This window comes from Triticum urartu, chromosome 7A (assembly GCF_056163025.1).
Source record: "Triticum urartu cultivar PI428250 chromosome 7A, HENAU_Tu73, whole genome shotgun sequence".
NCBI lineage: Eukaryota > Viridiplantae > Streptophyta > Magnoliopsida > Poales > Poaceae > Triticum > Triticum urartu.
In genome coordinates, this window is record NC_141879.1 from 257155108 (window position 1) to 257171695 (window position 16588).

Sequence of the window (16588 nt, forward strand, 5' to 3'; positions counted from 1 at the left end):
AAGTGCACATCCAAAGGCCTCTGCATGATTGTCTATCTAATCTAAGCAGATCACAAGAGTCCTTTGCTACATGACTTAGTATTACTACTATGAAGAGTTGGCTCAGAGAAGTTGTTCTCAACGTCCAGCGATACATCTGTCTAACATATCTTTGGCTATCTACATGCCTTGCTCATCACATTGTAAATGATCATCTGTCTAACATATCTCTGGCTATATACATGCCTTGCTCATCACATTGTAAATGATCGCCTGTAAGCTTCTTAGAAAACATGTATCATGAGCAACCATCTATCTATCATCAGTCTGTACTTATTTCCACATGTTTCATTTTGTGTTTACATATTTTAGTGCATACTCTTCCAATACTTGGCTTGCATTCGGCCTTTGCGCCATTGGCGCAACGGGTCATCTAGTTAGTATAAAGGCAGCAGTATGGAACCAATGTATTCACTGGTCTGACTTGAATTGATGGTCTAATTTGACATATTTTGAAGCAACAAAGCAGTGAATCTCCCTCAAATTTCTACGCGCGACAAACCTTCAAAGCGGCAGGGCGGTGCGATGCAGTTAACAAACTCCAAGACCGGCACCAAGAGGCGGCTGGACCGTGCGGGCTTGCAGACGGCGGCGAGGACCACATGGCGGCAGGGTCGTGGTGTTGCTGCGGACGGCGGCGAGGAGCGAGGGGCAGCAGGTCCAGCCGTGGTGTTGCTGACGGCGGCGAGGAGCGAGGGACGGCAAGGTCGTGCTACCCGGACGGCGGCGAACGGTGCCGGTCACAATCTCGTCTCTCTCATGAGCCCTGGCCATTATGTCAAGGAAGCTCAACTCCTCTTGTCCGTACAGGTAAAACTCAGCAGACCGTATGCACACCTTGTTTTCCTGTAACAAACGATTACCACGGTCAGATGAGATCTAAGGCAAGTCGGTGGTTAACTTTATAAACTAACATATGTTGCATCATTAAATAGAGATACTTGAAGTCATTGTTAGCTGGGAAGTGTGGCCTGTAGACATAGATTGTCGAAAAGGCATGCTTTTGAACTATTAAAGCACAACTCAAAGCATGTCACATTTTACATAGTACCTCCTCAGCGAAGAGTTCCTCAAGAAACACTGTCGATTTGCTTGCCTTCTGCCACCATGGCTAATGAAATACTAACAAGTTCATTTGACAGAACGTAATCGCTGAATTTGGAGATAGACACAAGGTTTATTGTTCTCGAGTCCAATATTTCACTGATTGTTATCGATTTCTCCAGTGCATGCTACATCTCCCGAATCCAGGAGCTGTGAGAAAAGCCATTGTGACGTAGATGTGATTTTGACTCCTTTAACGAAGACGTTTGGGTTACCTGCGCACTGTCAGTTATATAGTATGTCACAGCCAGGCTGCTTGTTGCTCGCATGAACGTCATGAATTAGAAGAAGTGTAGCTAAGCACCATGAATCTAATTGTACAATGGAGTCCTCCACCGACTCATCTGCAAGAATCAAAATTTGTGGTTCCAAAGTTAGCACTGGTAGCTTCAGCATAGGTAAACTTGAGTAGAAGAAATGCAGGGCAATGCTGACTTGCCATTTTGGACCACATTGGCCGATTCATAAAAATAATAATTGTTTGAACAGAAAAGTTCAAAGCAGTCTATTTATCTCTACGATGGAGCATATACTCAAAGAATCAAAGATCTCAAGAGGCAAGCTTTCTAAGTGCCGCCTGATGACAACATTCCCTTCTTTGTGTACAATTTAATGTTTGTTAGTCCAAAAATATCCATACTATCATCAGTCAGTTTTTCTCCCTCTTCTTCTCTGCCACCTCATTAAACATCCACAATTCAGATCCTGGAGCAAGAAATGCTTCTAGAACCTACACAACAACACCAACATTAATATCCAGAATTTCCTGAAGCGTACATCAATCCTGGCAAAATGTCAAGGTTAACTTACCATTATCATACCGTGGATAGCACATCGCCAACCACAGAACAAAATTATACCTGGATACTTAGGAAGGGTGAGAAGGTTAGGTAGAAAACCCTTACGCCTCTGGTGAGAAATAACTTTGATCAAATTTAAATCTAGGTGAATAGAAATTTTTTATCTGGGCCATATGACTTTCTTGAAGATAGTTGGTACAAAGAGAGTAAATATTAGACATCATGAAGCATGACTCAGAAAATTCATCTCCGATAGAAGGACCGTATTACTCAGAAAATTCACCTCTGTTGGGGCATTTATACGTCTTACTGGTGAAGTTTCTCAATCCCTTTGGTTGAAACACGCAAACACTGGCAAATGTGAAACAGAGTCTACGAGGGCCAACATTCTGAGCGTAAAACGGTAGGTAGAGTGTAGTCTGCAAATTAGGAATAGTTGAGCTTACTTGCTTGCTTCTATGATCGCACTTGGCCGCCGGGAAGCAGAAGAGGACCGGGGCGACGGGGGCGGACTGGGGCGCGGCGAAAGGAGCGGGAGGAGCGTCGGCCCACGACCAAGGGCGCGGCTCCGGCGGCCAGCGGCTCCCGACGACCCGCGGCCGCTTCCCGTGGCTCCGGCGGCGGCGCGAGGCGGCGGTGAAGGCGCGGCGGGGCGGGCTCCCGCGGCTGGAGGGGGGGGGGGGGGGGGGGCTCCCGGCGGCCCGTGGCCGATTGCCGTGGCTCCGGCGGCGGTGAAGGCGGTGCGAGGCGGCGGTGAAGGACGCGGCGGCACGAGGCGAACGGCGTGGGAGGATGAGGAGGTCGTGCGGGAGAAGGAGGAGGTCGTGCGGGCGGGCGGTTTTCTTTCCTTTTTACCGCGGGCAGATTAGCGATTGATCGAGCGTGGGTTGTTTTTTTCGAAAAGGGGGCGCCCCGGCCTCTGGATCAGAACGATGCATACGGTCAATTTATTATAAATAAAAAGTTATAACAAGGTCTGAAAGTCTCCAACGGAAACAAAAGCTCACTTAGAGCCAAAAATGCTAGGAAAACAAACTAGCCAAGACAGGGAAGTCACAACCGGCCGGCTAAAGCAAGATAGGTAAACTAATTGCCTATCCTATTACATGACCGCCATCCAAACCGGTTGAAAATATCCCAAGCTACCATCTCCCAGCGGATAGACCCAGTAACCAAATGCTCCCTGGCCTCCGTCGGAGTGAGTAGCGATCACGAACGGATTAATGCCGTGGCTCGGAAGATAACCTGCACAAAATGAAATCGTGATATTCTGTTAAAAACCAAATCATTTCTGCAATTCCAGATAGTCCAGAGCAAAGCGCATACTCCCACACGAATATGTTTTGCTACATCAGGCTGAATCCCATTAAGCCATGTCCCAAATAACATGTTAACAGAATTCGGTGAAGTAATATTGAAACAATGTGGACGGTACGCCAAAGAACTTTGGCCAGCGGGCAATCAAAAAACAGGTGTTTAATTGTCTCATCCCGATCACAGAAACTACACCTAGTAGATCCTGTCTAATTACGCTTTGTCAGGCTGTCCTTAGTTAAAATGACTTGTTTGTGGACAAACCACATGAACACTTTTATTTTCAAAGGAACTTTGACAGCCCAAACATGCTTGGAGGTAGGAATGAAGCTCGAGTTGATAACATCAATATACATTGATTTAACTGTGAATACTCCAGACCTAGTTAGCTTCCAGCGTAATTCATCTGGTTGCTGGGAAAGTTGAACCTCCATCAGCCTCCTAACTAGACGGAGCCATTATTCCCAACGATTGCCCGCTAGCGACCGTCTAAACTGAATATTAAGGGGGATAGATTGAAATATCGTTGCAACGAACACCTCGCGACGTTGAACAATACGATATAAAGACAGGTATTGAATGGCCAAGGGTGTCTCTCCGAGCCAAGTATCCTCCAAGAACCGTGTACTAGTACCGTTGCCAATAATGAACTTTGCCCTATTAAACAATGATTGTTTGACTTTCATGAGTCCTTTCCAGAAAGGCGAGTCAGTCGACCTAACCGTCACTTGTGACAAAGTTTTGGTCTGAAGATACTTGCTACGCAGTATTTGTGCCCATGTGGCATCAGTCTCTTGGGATAGCTTCCACAGCCACTTACTAAGAAGGCATCTGTTCTTGACTTCGAGATTTTCAATACCAAGCCCCCCTTGGTCTTTCGGTCTATAGATGATATCCCATTTAGCTAGCCGGTACTTTCTTTTTAGCTCATCACCCTGCCAGAAGAACCGCGACCGATAAAAGTCCAGTCTTTTCCTAACCCCAACTGGGACTTCAAAGAACGATAGAAGAAACATAGGCATACTCGTGAGCACCGAATTAATCAAAATTAGTCGGCCTCCGTATGACATGAGCTTGCCCTTCCAGCAACTCAGTTTCTTTTCAAATCTATCTTCGATGCACTTCCATTCTCGATTTGTCAGCTTGCGATGGTGGATTGGTATACCTAGGTAAGAAAAAGGTAACGCCCCCAAATCACACCCAAACAATTGCCTATAAGCATCTTGTTCTTCCTTGGCTCTACCAAAGCAGAACAACTCACTCTTGTGAAAGTTAATCTTAAGCCCGGTCAATTGTTCGAAAAGGCATAACACCAGCTTCATATTTCTTGCCTTGGCCAAATCATGCTCCATAAAGATGATTGTATCATCAGCGTACTGAAGAATGGATACACCTCCATCAACAAGATGAGGTACTATGCCACCTACTTGACCATTCTCCTTAGCCCTTCCTATCAAAAGTGCTAACATATCCACCACGATGTTAAACAGGATAGGCGACATCGGATCTCCTTGTCTTAGGCCTTTATGTGTCTGGAAATAATGACCAATATCGTCATTCACCTTAATTCCAACACTACCTTTTTGCGTAAACGATTTAACCTGGTGGCGCCAGGCTTCATCGAAACCTTTCATACGCAATGCCTGTTGAAGGAATGGCCATTTGACTTTATCGTACGCTTTCTCGAAATCCACCTTAAAAATCACTCTATCAAGTTTTTTAGAATGGATTTCATGGAGCGTTTCATGAAGGACAACCACCCCCTCAAGGATGTTTTTATCCGGCATGAAAGCAGTTTGGGACTGTTGCCTCATAGAATGCGCAATCTGTGTAAGCCTATTAGTCCCGACCTTGGTGAAGATTTTGAAACTAACATTAAGAAGGCAGATCGGCCTGAACTGCTCTATTCTCACAGCATCCATTTTCTTAGGAAGCAATGTGATAGTTCCAAAATTCAAGTGAAATAAATGAAGTTGTCCAGAGAACAGATCATGGAACATAGGTAACAAATCCCCTTAATAATGTGCCAGCACTTTTTGTAAAACTCGGCCGGGAAACCATCCAGTCCGGGAGCCTTATTGTTTTTCATCTGTGCAATAGCATCAAACACCTCCTTCTCTGAAAACGGGGCAACCAAAATATCATTATCGGCAGCCGATAATTGAGGTACATCCTCAATCCTGGACTCATCGAGGGACACATAGCTATCCTCGGGAGGTCCAAATAACTGCTTGTAATATTCGGTTATATAGGTTTTTAGGTTGTCCTGTCCTAAAATGGTGCCTTCGTCTTGCTCAAGCTGAAAGATTCTCTTTTTCTATGTTTGCCATTAGCAATTAAGTGAAAGAATTGGGTATTCGCGTCCCCCTGGACAACTTTGCGGACCTTAGCCCGTAATGCCCACTTCAATTCTTCTTCGCGGAGAAGCTCTTTCAGCCTCTTCTCCGCCTCGGTTTTAACCTGGAGCTCGGCTGGCTGCAACATCGTGGATTCAGCCTGTATGTCAAGGGCCTGAATAAGAGAAAGGAGCCTGTCCTTTTCAATTTTATACACCCACTAAGGTGTTTAGCCCATCCCCTCAAGAAACTTCTCAAATGCCTAATCTTATTCTGCCAACGCTCGACCGAAGTCCTACCTCCTGCACCCTTAACCCATTCCCTGGCAATCAGGTCCAAGAAACCTTCGTGCTCAAACCAGGCCATCTCGAAAGAAAAGGTATTTTTGTTTCCCATGTGATTTGGCTCTCCCGAGTCCAGAAACAAAGGAGTGTGATCGGATATTCCACGCGAGAGGGCTTGTACCATTACGAGAGGGTACTTCTGTTCCCACTCAACGCTCGCGAGAACTCGATCAAGTTTTTCATACGTCAAGTTTGTCATAGCATTAGCCCAGGTAAATTTTCTACCAGAAAGTTCTATCTCCCTCAGATCCAAACTTTCAATAATGGTATTGAACATAAACGACCACCTGCCATCAAAATTATCGTTGTTCTTCTCCTCTCTCCTCCTAATGATATTGAAGTCACCCCCAACCAACATTGGAAGCTGCTCAGACCCACAGATTCGAACAAGGTCCGCCAAAAACTCCGGTTTTAGCTCAGGCTGTGTGGCACCATATACCGCCACCAAAGCCCAGTTGAAACCATCAGTTTTAGACCTAACTCGAAACTTGACCGCAAAGTCACCCATCACTACGCTGCGGACTTCTAGTGAGTCGCATCTCACACCAAGCAAGATCCCACCCGATCTTCCTCGCGGAGGAAGGCAATGCTAATGAAAATCAACACCGCCCACAAGAGAGGCAAAAAACTGGGGCGCAAAGTTCTCACAACCATTTTCCGAGAGAGCAATAAAATCTAAACGCTGCTCTAAAGATGCCTCAGCAAGAAACCTTCTTTTAGCCAAGTCTTTGAGACCTCTGCTATTCCAAAAGATTTCTTTCATCTTTCATCATGAAATTTTTTGGTAGTCCGAATCCTAGCACTCCGACGAACCGCAGAAGTGGGATAAATCTTCCGCTTCCACGTGCGTTTGGATCTACTTGGATCCTCCATCCGGTCCTCATAACCGGGCATAGTGGGGCTAGCTATATCCTCCTCTAGGGTTGCATCCTCTTCCTCTGAGTGAGGATTGGATGGTGCAAGATCCGCACAAAGATTATCAAGCACTCTAATCCCTAACGCATCAATCTCTGCATCGTTCATGGGTTTTACCGCAGCTAGGTTTCGAATAGTCTCTAATGCACGTTCCGCCTCCAAATCTAGGAGATCATTGACCGAATTAGATATCTCTCTATCATTACTCCCCAGTGAAACTCCTAGTTGGTTTGCATTATGAATAATCTCCTCATCTGAATAATGTAAAATTGAATTAGATACGTTAACAGACATACCAGTAGTGACTTCAATGTCACGAAGCTTGGCCGCCCGCATAGCGCACCTTTGCTGCATGTCGTCAACCTCCAGAAAATTCTGGAGCCGGCAACTCATCCGCCGGCCCTCAGAAACTGGATCTGAAATCCCTCCGAATGCGATCACGTCCTGCCGAGAGGGCCTACAGACATCAAGGCCTCCTGCCCTCACGGTAGGTCCCGCCGATATCTGCCCTGAAGCGGCGCCTTGGTGCTCAAGCGCGCCGGGGGAGAGGAGTTTGTGGGCCGCCTGCCCGAACTCCCCACCCGTCCCGACCCTCTGGCTGGGGGGCGTCATAGGCGCCCCAGTCGGTGCGGCCATCAAGGCGGCCTGAGGAGAAGAAGGAGCCGCCGCCACCTGACCAAAGCCCCCTCCCAGAGGCTCAACCACCGCCGTCGGAGAGGCCTCGGTCAGGGCGGGCTCAAGCGCGCTGGGGGAGAGAAGTATGTGGGCCTCCTGCCCAAACTCCCCACCCATCCCGACCCTCTGGCTGGGCGTCCCGGTCTGTGCGGCCACCAAGGTGACCTGAGGGGAGGAGGGAGCCGCAGTGACCTGACCATAGCCCCCTCCCCGAGGTGCATCCATCGCCATCTGAGAGGCCACGGCCGAGTCTCCCCGAGAGCAAGCCACCTCCGTGACCGCGAGCACCGGCTCCTGAGCATCGGCAGAAACCAGCGGAGGGAGCGTATACTCCAGCTCATCATCGTCCTCCACCCGGTCACTCCAAAGTCTGGGAGGTGCAGAAGCTGGCTCAAACGACCCAAATCTCAGCGTGTTCATCGGCACTGAGGGAGAGGATGTTGTCTCGTGCACGGTTGTCTGAGCTAGCCTCGAAGCGTTGGACATCTCACGTCCAGCATCAGCCCCGGGCGCCTCCTTGGCCGCAGACCCATCGTCTCCCTCATGCATGTCTGTATCAGTCCCATTGATGACGTCAGCGAAAAGCGCGGCATCCTCAAACTCAATCTCAAGTGGGAACATTTCGCCCCGATATGTCCACATAACCACATCAGGCACAAACTCTATATCCCAAACACTCACCAGCAAACGAGCCACCCCGTGAGCTCGGGTAAAGGCCATATCCACTCGCTCAGTCTTCCCTACCAAAATACCCAAGCTAGCAACCACCTCAGCGTCCTGCATCGGCTTCGAGGGAGCTCCAGAGAAACGTAACCACACTCGAGTAAGAGGCTTGCCCTTTGGCCCAACCTTCTTCCACTCGTGGAACTCCAGAATACACTCTGTGCCAGGCACACGGCATAGCCTGAAACTCAAAAGTCTCTGCAAATCCTGAACAGATGGGAAGTCAACCTTATACATATTGCCCTCAATACTGACAAGCTCCCACTGGTAGTCACCTGGAACTAACTCCTTAAGCCTCTACACAATCTGAGACTCGGATACATCACATTTGGTCACTTTCACAATTTCAGTAGTCATGCACGGAGTCTCCTCTGGGATCTCTCGCGCACTAGGGGACTCAAAGAACATCAGCTCAGCACAATACACACCATAAATAGAGATAGTGGGCATCCGATCACGTAAGATAGGACACTCCCCCGTACCATGTGTCGACTTGCCGCAAGTATCACAAAGCTCCGTTACGCAATCCGCAATAAAGTGGCCATTCTCACCACAACGATAGCAAAGCATCTTCTCCTTCTTGCGAGCCCATTTGGATGCTTTATCTGACTCTGGTTTGTCTGTATTATCAACCGACCCCGACGTTGTGGCAACAACTGTTGCCATCTCTGTGACCACCTCCATGGCGTGATCTGACAAATCCGCCGTGTGAGCAGGATTGGGCGTCTCAGTGGTGTCCGTCTGCTCAACGACGGCCGGCGGAGGAGGATGACGTTGCCGGTACCGGCCACCTCGGCCACCTCGACCACGATGACCACGGTAGCCAGCATGTTGCCGGTGGTTAGGGCCTGATGCCCCTTCAACAAAGCCACCCGGGGGGCCATAAAAAGGTATGTCCGCTGAGCCATCGCTTTGCCAAGCATGTCCACGTCCACCACCTGTGGACGATAAACCTCGGTGTATACCTTCGCCATAAACATCATGTCCGTCATCACCCCATTGACCCCGCGGCGGTCCGTTTGCTCCACCGTTGGCTGGTCCCCGGGGCACACCCGCTCCTCCAGCTCCCGACTGAGGCGGCGGTGCCTGTGCATGCACCGGGCCAGGCCGCTTCTGCGGCGGTCGCGTAACGAGGTGCAGCGGTGGAGCAGCACCTGTAGCCGGTGTAGGCGGCGACGGCCTCGGACTGTGTGCCCGGCCCCGCCCTGCTGAAGCAAGCGCCGACGAGGCCCCATCCGGAGTTGCTGCTGGCGCCGGCGGCCTAGGAGCAGGCGGGCCGGCACGACCCACCGCCGGCACCGAAGGCGGACGCTGTGGTGGCCACCACCGCGGCCCAGCGTGCCCTGCGGCGCTCCGGCTCCCATTGAAGCCCCAGTGACGCCCCGCCCAGCCGCTGTAGGAGGCGGCGCAGCCGACCCGCCGCGCCCAGTGGCAGCAATTGCCAGAGGGGGGTTTTTCCCTATAGGAACCCCCGCCCCGCGACCAGCCATCGCAGAGAGCGGCAGAATCCGGCGCGCACGTCCAGAGCCACAAACCTGAAATCCCGGCCTCCCGCACCTTCGAACCCTAGGCGGAAGTGGCGATAACGACGTCGATCGGTCGACGTGATCGTTGCATATGCCTGCGCATGCGAGGACCGAGGGACCCGGAATAGTCTGGGCCTCATACCCAACTATCTCCGGCCCAACAGGCTGCGGCGTTTGTTCTGGCGAAGTTGGCCCATCTCGGCCCAGTAAAGAAATCAAGCGTGCCTCCCGAGCCGCCCTGATCCCGATCCCCGGGATCGCCGGCGTGGTCGCCGCTGCCGCCACCGGCGTCGGTCCGGCCACGTTTCGACGCTTGCTCTTCCTTCTCTTAACTGTAATCCAGGACTCGGGATGAATCAAATCAAAAAGAGTTAGGGTCGAGAGGCATACCTTAGGCAGGGGTCCCCTCCAAGGCTTGATCGACGTCGCCGCCGTACTCCGGCGAACTGGCATGCGTTCTGAACTTCCTTTGTCTTCAGGAGTCGGCTCTTGACACGCCACCCGGGTATTAGGACCAACGGCGTCAAAAGTCATCGAGGGATCCGGCGATTCGCGGGCGCATTTCCCATCGGCGCTCTCCTCCTCGTCATCCTCGTCCGCAAGCACCCAGAAGTGGCCTCCAACCCGCCGATCTAGCTTCCCTCCGCTAGACTCCGGGGATGTGTCAACTATCTCGATCGAATGAATCTCTTCCGAAACCATCTGCATACGGAGATCGACAACCACATCGAAAATATCAATACGCAAAAGGGTTCCTACCTTCATCTGGCCGTCAATGTTGATATGTAGTCGCCGGCGCGGACGTCATTGTCCAGATCCAGCAACGCCATCCAACGAGATGCCGGAGAATGGTGCAGCCGGCCGCTGATCCAATTCCCCTGGCCCTCACGGAACCTAACGGCCCAGCGCCATCCCTCCGCCGCCGGCGCACCATCCTCGCCGGTGTCTTTGATCAGATCCGAATGGACGAGATCGGGTAACAGCGGCGAGGCCTTCGGCGTCGAGGGCGGAGCGGTGCACGGCAGATCCGGCGACGCATCCGGCGGCCGCCCACGGCGCCCGGAGTCCATCTCTAGTCCGCCTCTGGTCGTGGCCGCTAACTCGATAATGCTTGATAGCGTTAAACATAGAATGATTAAGAGCTATTAGATTTTGATGATGAATGGATGTGATTGTTTGAATCTGTCCTTCTTTTTCTTTTATAGTGGTAGTAGATAGTAGATGTGTGCCGTTTGTTATGTCTGAAACTTGATGTTCGTCCTGTTGGGTTTCCGTATATGTTTTCTGTGTGATGGCTTACGTATGCCTTTTCTCTAAAAGAAACTTTTCACGCGTTGGGTGGGAAAGAGCTTAGTGCTGACAAACACGAGCAGAAGAGAAAGAGCTACGATACCAAAAATAACGACGTACAAACACGAACTCCCCTTTAATTTTAGCAATAAAGAGATTACTAACGGATGCTGCCTTGTTTCAATCCCTAGCCGGATCCATGGCAGCCATATTACACGCGCAGTTGCACTATGAAATACTGCAGGAATATGGAGCATGCATACTGGCATCAGAAATGGTTTTCCCGTATCACCACTGTACCTGTGGATGCAGCTGCTTCGTCATCTTTTCACTGAAATGCTTCGTCTTCGCTGTAGGCTTTAGTCTGACAGCCAAACAAACTGTCATGCTCGGGCATGGCCTGTTCGATAACGCTTGTTCTAGTGCTGGATCCTGATCAAAATGCCATGCCACGAAATCCGTCAAACTCAACGATGAAAACATGCTGACCGATCAGGTCAAGCACACCCTTCTCTTTCTCTCGTTTCATTTTGGCAATATCCGAATTGCTCATTTGCAGGCTCAGCTGACAAACCAAAGAGTAACAAATACTGAAAACGGGCCAAAGCCGGTAATTGGAAATTCCAGTGACAAGTTGACAACACAGTGTATATGCGAGTGAAGTCACAAATTGGAAATTCCAGTGACAACACAGTGTATATGCGAGTGAAGTCACAAATACTAAATCACCATTCGATTAAGTGTCATAGCTTGAATTATTGCATAAATTATCACAACGGATCGCATAAATCGACACAAGACACCCAAATAACAAATTACTAAAGGTAGAAGCGATTTCTCCATCTGAATCTTCCGAATTCATTGCCTTGGATCCAGCAGACAATCTCAAGCCATCTTCATCCCTGAGAAGTACATATCCAGGTACTGGGACTTGAATTTCTTAGCATCTCCTGGTTCTGCATACCTTTTACTTTTTTTTATCATGTGGGAGTTAGAATTAATTCCTGCACCACGCACACCAGATTCAATTACCAAATACTCCTGCTCCATGCAGCTTCGAACAGCACATGGTGTTAAGTAAGAGTTACATTATTACTGCCAGAAACCACAGTACAGCATGACAATTAACAGACAACATAAACAGGTTTTGCATACATTGTTAGCTAACAATGTTTTAGTAATAATACTATCTACTTGGTTTTACATACCATCAGAAGAGTGGACCCACAAGCCCTAGGCTATTTTCCACCAAAATTTTCACCAAAATGAATGATTGACCTGCCCACGTGTGCATAGACGATCTGTTCACAAACTTCCACTCCAAGCAAGAATCCAATAGCGGCAGATATAATACTGACCATTACCCACAACCCTTTCCTTTTCAGCCCATTGATGATGTTCTCCCTATCAAAAGGATGTGCATAGTGCATTTACGTTAGGATCGTTTCATTTGAGTACAAATCAAATAAGTTGTAGTGCCTCCAATTAATTACCTCTCAGCTTCAGCTTTAATTCTAGTTAAATCATCATCAATAATACTAGCTATCTCGTCATCTATCTCTACTCCCTCTTCTTTTAAATTTGTCAATATATGTTCAACCTCCTTCGCCTTCCTAGCAACATTAGCTCTAGCTCCATTGCCAGATCCACCCTGCTAGGATAAAGTAGAGAAATAAAGTTTATATGGTGCGGTAATGCATAAGCTAAAACAGCTATTCATGTATGTTAGTGGATGCAATGGAGAGAGCATGGCTGGCAATTCGCTAACAATAGTCCTTTCAGAATCCATACTATGAAACTTTTAAACGTTTGACCAGTTGTATGCCTAAAGCTATCAAGATTGACTATATGAAATTTTATATTACTAGATTTGTTTTGGAAGTACAAGTTAGAACATCATTGATATAGAAGTTATAAAATAGGGGCACCCGCCCTGCCCCTCACCACACACCACCCAAATAAATTGAACGCCATTATACCGTGAAATTAACGAAAGAAGTCCACTTAACCCCCTAGGATTTCACAAACCGGCCCATTTACCCCCTCAGGTCTAAAACCGGGTATTTAACCCCCTGTTCTTTCCTATACCAGATGAATCACCCCTAGCACCGATCAGAGTGGTTTTCCAGGCGGTTTTGAAGGTTGCGAGTGCCAGGTCGACATAGTTCCTCTGCCCACCTTTCTGCCATCACATGTTGCTCAGGTCATCCCACCCAAACCACATGCATCGTTGAGGTACTGTTCGGCAGCAGCACCAGCCAGCAGCCAGCCACGAGGAAGTTCGGCCCAGCGTGGTTCACGAAGCGCCTTTCGTAGAGCTCTGCCCGCCTCTGCCTCTGGTAAAGAAAATGGTGTGTCAATGTGATAGCAATTTGGCAAGGCTCCCGGTTCCTTGGAAGCACCAGCTCCTTGTTCGGCATCGGGCTCTAGAAAGCATGCACATGCGACTATGGTTTGGCTCGCATGCAATCTCGACTTGCCACCGAACCTCTCGTGCGTGGTCGTCGTCGTAGTCGCCTCGGCAGCGCTCTTGCCGGTCACGTCCGCTTCGTCCTCCGTGGTATCGAGCTGGCGCCCATGCCGCCGGCAGCTGTTGAGATCCACTATTAGTTAAAAAAAACACGGTTACTCATGTCCATCTCAGACATGGTGGCACGTACTTTTTGTGTCTATGTGCGTGCTTGTCCAGGTCTCCAGGAGGGAAGCAGGTCTATACTTGTGTATTATCTTCGTTGGAGCTTGCATTCACGCGTGAGCTGGACCTTGTATCAACATCAAGAAGTTTGTCCGCCTCGCCGGCGACTCGCTCCAGTTCCTCGCTGCTTCCCGCGTCCATATCCTGCTTGTCACCATCGTCAATGACCTCGACCGCCCCACCATCATTCGCCACAGAGAGCTTCAGTACGGCAGCCGGTAGTGCGCGACGATCCCTTGCAAGAACTTGCTCAGTTGGCGGGTTGTGCTGGTGGGTGCACCCCAGCACGGCAGCCGCGGTTGCACAGCACTAACGCGACGGCGTAGACGTCCGGAAGAATCCCTCGAACCGCGGCGGCATACGCTGGGAAACCTGGAGACGTGGAGGGTGACGTCGAGATGCACACAATTAGAATAGCGGGACTAGGCGAGCGCCCGCGAGTGGAACGACGCCGCTCGTGCTCGGAGGAGGATGGACGAGGCTTGGTGCAGAGCGATCAGAAACGAGCTGCATCTCGCTATGTCCAACAAAATCGCCTGAAAAACTACTCTAATCGGTGTTAGGGTGTGATTCACCTGGTTTAGGAAAGATCAGGGGGTTAAATAGCTGGTTTTTGACCTTAGGGGGTAAGCTGGCCAGTCTGTGAAATCCCAGGGGGTTATCTGGACTTCTTTCTGGAATTAACTGTTCATCATATCTGCTTCAGTAGAAACAAATTATCACCACCTTTTTCAAGCAAAAGTAACAAATTTAGCAAATGTCTCTAAGATAGGCCTCCTCTGCAAAGGAGGTTACTGTGCATATTTTTAAGTGGCAATATTCACCATTATTGGCTTAATTGCAAAAACCCTCTGCTGACAAAGGTCTGAAGAAGGTACTTGCATCAAAAGCCCTATTTTCTGGGGAAATACACATGGCGAAGCATATACTATGTTGGTATAAAAACTGTTTGATCGGGACCTACTGGTTAATTTGGTGATAGACGATGGATCTCATCACAACTAGGTAGTCGGACAGCGAGTTGCAGGCATCGTAGGTGGATCAATCGAACGAGAGCGGAACTAGGTACCTGAGAGGTGGAAGGTTGAGAGTCCGCCGGCAACGAAGCACGAGAGCCCACATCCTGCCGTTGAGTGCTGGAGAGAGAGCGGAGCGCCATGATGGCACCGACATGCCGCAAAAATTCAGAGGAGGAAGGGGCGTCGGCTAAGGCCTTCTACAATGGGAGATGCTTTGAGGGATGCTTAGAAAAACAAACCGAGATTTTCTGAAGCACCGGTGCCTATTTCTATAGGAGAGACGCTTAGTTAAGCGTCTACCCTGTACAAATAAACACCGGTGCTTAAGAAAAACCTGATTTATTTCTCTAAGCACCTTCCTTAAGCACCTCCAATTGTACAAGCCTAAAGGTTGCTAGGGTTCGGATGCGGGGTGCTTCCTCAGTCTGGGGCCTCGTGTTTGTGAGAGAAGGGCAAGCCGAGAGCGTTGCCTTTTGTTGGCGAGCTCTTTTTTTTAGTTCAATATAGGGGAGCTCCTATTTGACGCATTTTGCATCAAATAGCCTCGCAGCGCACGCACGGAACCCGACTAGACATTGTTGGAAATATGCCCTAGAGGCAATAATAAAAGCATTATTATTATTATATTTCCTTGTTCATGATAATTGTCTTTATTCATGCTATAATTGTGTTATCCAGAAATCGTAATACATGTGTGAATAACACACACCAACATGTCCCTAGTAAGCCTCTAGTTGACTAGCTCGTTGATCAACAGATAGTCATGGTTTCCTGACTATGGACATTGGATGTCATTGATAACGAGATCACATCATTAGGAGAATGATGTGATGGACAAGACCCAATCCTAAACATAGCTTAAAGATCGTATAGTTCGTTTGCTAGAGTTTTTCCAATGTCAAGTATCTTTTCCTTAGACCATGAGATCGTGTAACTCCCGGATACCGTAGGAGTGCTTTGGGTGTGCCAAACGTCACAACGTAACTGGGTGACTATAAAGGTATACTACGGGTATCTCCGAAAGTGTCTGTTGGGTTGACACGGATCAAGACTGGGATTTGTCACTCCGTATGACGGAGAGGTATCACTGGGCCCACTCAGTAATGCATCATCATAATGAGCTCAAAGTGACCAAGTGTCTGGTCACGGGATCATGCATTATGGTACGATTAAAGTGACTTACCGGTAACGAGATTGAACGAGGTATTGGGATACCGACGATCAAATCTCGGGCAAGTAACATATCGATTGACAAAGGGAATTTTATACGGGATTGATTGAATCCTCGACATCGTGGTTCATTCGATGAGATCATCGTGGAGTATGTGGGAGCCAACATGGGTATCCAGATCCCGCTGTTGGTTATTGACCGGATAGTCGTCTCGGTCATGTCTACATATCTCCCGAACCCGTAGGGTCTACACACTTAAGTTTCGGTGACGCTAGGGTTGTAGGGATATGTATATGCAGTAACCCGAATGTTGTTCGGAGTCCCGGATGAGATCCCGGACGTCACGAGGAGTTCCGGAATGGTCCGGAGGTAAAGAATTATATATAGGAAGTGCTATTTCGGCCATCGGGACAAGTTTCGGGGTTATCGGTATCATACCGGGACCACCGGAAGGGTCTCGGGGGTCCACCGGGTGGGGCCACCTGCCCCGGGGGGCCACATGGGCTGTAGGGGGTGCGCCTTGGCCTACATGGGCCAAGGGCACCAGCCCCAAGAGACCCATGCGCCTAGGGTTCACAAAAGGGAAGAGTCCCACTAGTGGAAGGCACCTCCTAGGTGCCTTGGGGGGGAGGGAAAC

At 49.2% G+C, this 16588-nt stretch overlaps 1 long non-coding RNA gene across 6 annotated transcripts; it reads right to left on the bottom strand.

Annotated features, from left to right (window-relative positions):
• Positions 1–275: 275 nt before the first annotated feature.
• Positions 276–2786, bottom strand: LOC125521643 (uncharacterized). Of its 6 annotated transcripts, XR_015611171.1 has the most exons (5): positions 2499–2784; positions 2390–2455; positions 1954–2010; positions 1091–1873; positions 276–885 (listed from the first exon to the last, which is right to left on the bottom strand). It is a non-coding gene; the product is annotated as an uncharacterized LOC125521643 (long non-coding RNA). The 6 variants fall into 6 exon arrangements; XR_015611170.1 differs by having other exon boundaries at positions 1954–2455; positions 2499–2786; XR_007289339.2 differs by having other exon boundaries at positions 1954–2003; positions 2390–2782.
• Positions 2787–16588: the final 13802 nt, after the last annotated feature.